Source organism: Anarrhichthys ocellatus, unplaced genomic scaffold, assembly GCF_004355925.1.
Source record: "Anarrhichthys ocellatus isolate YVR2014 unplaced genomic scaffold, GSC_Weel_1.0 scaffold33, whole genome shotgun sequence".
NCBI classification, from domain to species: Eukaryota; Metazoa; Chordata; class Actinopteri; order Perciformes; family Anarhichadidae; genus Anarrhichthys; species Anarrhichthys ocellatus.
In genome coordinates this window covers 1,128,439-1,132,054 of record NW_022280063.1, presented here as the reverse complement: position 1 = coordinate 1,132,054, position 3,616 = coordinate 1,128,439, and the positions used below count along the sequence as shown (strand labels likewise).

Below are 3,616 nucleotides of genomic sequence, written 5' to 3'. Positions count from 1 at the left end.
CGCTAACAAAGTCTCACAAAGTGCACAGACACCGGGCTTGTGTTCCCCGTGACACATTGTAGATGTGTGCCATTTGTTCTCTCTTTTCCCAATAATGTCAAACAACCTAGGAACAGTTTTATCTTCCATTTTAATCATTATTTATTGACGTATTCAATGATATATTTTTGACTTGTCTGATAACCTTTTACTACATTCTGTCTGTTCCGGGAGTCTATACAGGCCGGCTACCAAGGAAAGTTAAACATTAAATATTTGAGAGTAAAAACATACAGTGATGATGACATTACCAGGGTTAAAGCTATCCTAAAAATGTGTTATTGTTGTGTAAAGAGCTGTTTTAGGACAGAGTAGTGCACCATGTGAGACTAATCATTGTGTTTACATGGGGGGGGGGGGGAAAGTTAAGAAAAAAACACTGAGACATAGAAAATATAGAAAGAAATTCACTGCAGGTTTGGTCGCTCCATATTCAGAGGTGAACACCTGAAGTCTTGTTTGTTGATGCGATATTTAGTAAAAACCCCATCAGGAAGGAAAACTTCAGGATTGAGCATGATTACAGGCAAAATGCTGCTGCAGCAACTGACAGCCTTGGCAGTCTAAGCATGTTTGGCAAGATGTTGAATTACTAATGACCATGGTGCTCTTAGTCAAGATGAAATATAAAAAAGCATTTCTAAAAATCGCTTTTAGAGCCTATCCCTGGTCATAATGTGCACAAGTATGACATTTCTTGACACGTAACGTGACACGTAACACCTTTCATTGGAGCAGGACATATTTCCTGGTGCAGGTAATCCATTGTGTCATTTGGCCACATGCCATGATTCCCTGTGCATACAGTACTGCGTGTACACACGTCAGGCTGCATCTGAACGTAAGGGCAAATATTCCTGACAGGATGGAAGAAGAGGGAGAGAGCATCTCACTAAAGTTATTTTCAACAACTTTGCTGATGCGTTTTAAGAATGAAAATGTAATGATCAACCTCTGGGGCAAGCTAACGGCCAGCATCGTCTGAGCTAAAAAAAAAAAAACGACAGTGTCCTCTTTAAGTTTGGTTCATCTGTCCAAGTGAAAAAGGATGCAGCTCACAAGGCATTATGGGTAAAAGAGAGATACATGCAGTCGAACAGAATGAAATTGTGTTTTAATTGTTGTTTAAATTCAGCATTTGTTTTTTGAGTGGCAGGAGACACCACAGAGGAAGAGTTCATTTGTTGGATTGCTTCTGTATCTCTCTGCACCTTCATAACAAGCCAAGTAACAGCTCTTGCCTTCTTATTTCAGTTTATCGGATTTTTTATTTTCCATATTGGTGACTTCATATGACACCCGTTGTTTTCTGTGTGCAGTTGTTCTTAAATGTCTTCTTCACATTCGGCAAGTCACTCTCACCATATCACTGTGACCCCCTTCACATTAATCCAACGGGATTGAGCTCAAATGACCCAGATTGAGTTTTTCCACCGGGGATGCCAGCAGCTTTACGCACGCAAAGAACATCTGATAATGAAAGAGTGGAAGTCAATGTACAGAAAATCTATCTGCTGCCTTTCTGAGCAACATTTCAGCTGCTTTCAGTGCCTGAAATTCAACTGGACATTGGACTTGTTTTCAGGACATTCACATCAACTGACACTGACTTAAGTCAACACTTAATTCATAGCATTTATGATAACAATGCGAATATGTTTGAGTTCTGGTAATATATTTTTGGACATTTTATGTGGCCAAACTAAGAATGAAAATAATCACTGTGTTACTTCATGTCCAGGTGACAGATCTATCTATCAGATAAGTGCCAGTGTTTTCACCGCCTGCCTGGGACACGCCAGAGCAGAGAGAAACGGTGCAGTGGGCCTGCATAGGAGGAGGGCTGAGGAACCGCGCATGTAACGAGTAACGAGTACTGAATGACTGAGTGAATCCTTCGGAGCCGCTCTGGACTAAAATAGACGCAGGAGGCAGGCAGCGCCGCCCTCCACAGCCCGCGGGAGCGTCACGTCACACAGCGGCTCACTCAGGAAATTCAAACACAAGAGCCTTCCATAACAGACATCTCTCTGATCCAAGGTCACACCGAGCCGGCAGCCTGCACAGGACACACACACGCGCACCTTCATCCCACCTCAAAAGGTAAAGTATCATTTAATGTCTGTTTATCGCTGATGTCGCTGAAAGACGAGCCGCCGCTGCCGGAAGGATTAACCGGGGTTTTCGGCGTTGTCGGGATGCCGGGCGGTATGCAGAGATGAGCATGTGCTGCCATGAATGAGAAATATATAATTAATATACATGTATATATTAAGTGAAAGGGCTTAGCGTTAGAGCGCGCGAGTGGATGCTTGATTACATTCTGTGATGCGTTCAGGAGCATTTTGGAGAGAGAGGTGTAAATCCATCTCCACGCTGCCATGCCGTGAATTCCTGGAGGAAATTATTTCGTTTTTTAAATTTTTTATAAAGCTAACGTAACTTTGAGTGTGAGCGCCCGGTTTAGTCCATGTAGGCCGTGGGCATTTAAACTGGCTTCATCCGGTCCCTGTCCCTTACATCAGCAGCATCATATGATTGGGCTGCAGTGCTGAGGAATCACTCTGCTGTTGCATCCCGGCCTTTGCCGCCTACTTTCCCTGATGGGAGTCCAACTTTTACAGGTCTCCTCCAAATATCAGCAAACAGAGAGTTTCATTTAGCAAAAGAGTTCTTTTTTTTTTTCATGAGTCAATTTGGCACAAAACAGCTCACCGGGTCAGCTGGTGAGCTGTAAGAATAAGTTCATGTCACTGTTTTCCACTGGAAAATGTATCAATGCTCTCTGTTTATTTAGACTGAACAGGAAGGTGAGTCAGATATTGAAATAAACCATCAGCTGTTCTTCACCTCTCTTGCTACTAGTTGGCTGTGGAAGAGCAACTAAATCATCTTTAAGGGAGTTCAGCTAATGTCATTTCTACTGAAGAGCAGCCACTGTGGCCAAATGTAACAATTACAGGATGTGACTTTGAGCTAAATGCTAAAACAAAATGTTGGAAAAAAAAGAGTCATTAAGTCAGAGAACCGACTCGTGTCAGTAAAACTGTATCATCGACCTGAATTTAGCTAATATCTGCTAACATCAGCCTCCACAAGCTAATGGTCAAGTCTGCATCAACACAATGCTGGAGTATATTGAAATGTGTCAAAATTTGTTTTATTTTCCATTTCAAAAGTGACACAATTTTGATTTATAAAGTAGCTTAAACACTTTTTAAATATTTTTAGAAAAGATATGCTACTCTCATGTCTGTACCCAAAATATGAGGTTACAGCAGCCAACAGCTGGTTAGCCTAGCTTAGCACGGGTAGCGTTACAAACGGCTAGCTGGGCCCCGACCAAAGCTAACATTATCCACCTGCCAGTGCCTAACCTCACAAATAAACACGTTATATCTCCTTTATCTACACAGACTGAACTGTAAAAACGACACGGTGTGGTTTTATGGGTGTACAGTGGGTACGGAAAGTATTCAGACCCCTTTAAATTTTTCACTCTGTTTCATTGCAGCCATTTGCTAAAATCAAAAAAGTTCATTTTATTTCTCATTAATGTACACTCAGCACCCCATCT

General features: G+C 41.9%; 1 protein-coding gene across 1 annotated transcript in view; it reads left to right on the top strand.

The window, feature by feature from the left end:
• Positions 1 to 1,964: 1,964 nt before the first annotated feature.
• Positions 1,965 to 3,616, top strand: part of LOC116393425 (monocarboxylate transporter 2) — a 27,691-nt gene continuing 26,039 nt past the window's right edge. The window contains exon 1 of the mRNA XM_031865759.1: positions 1,965 to 2,142. The gene's annotated coding sequence lies outside the window, so the exon portion shown is untranslated. The remainder of the gene's footprint in view (positions 2,143 to 3,616) is intronic.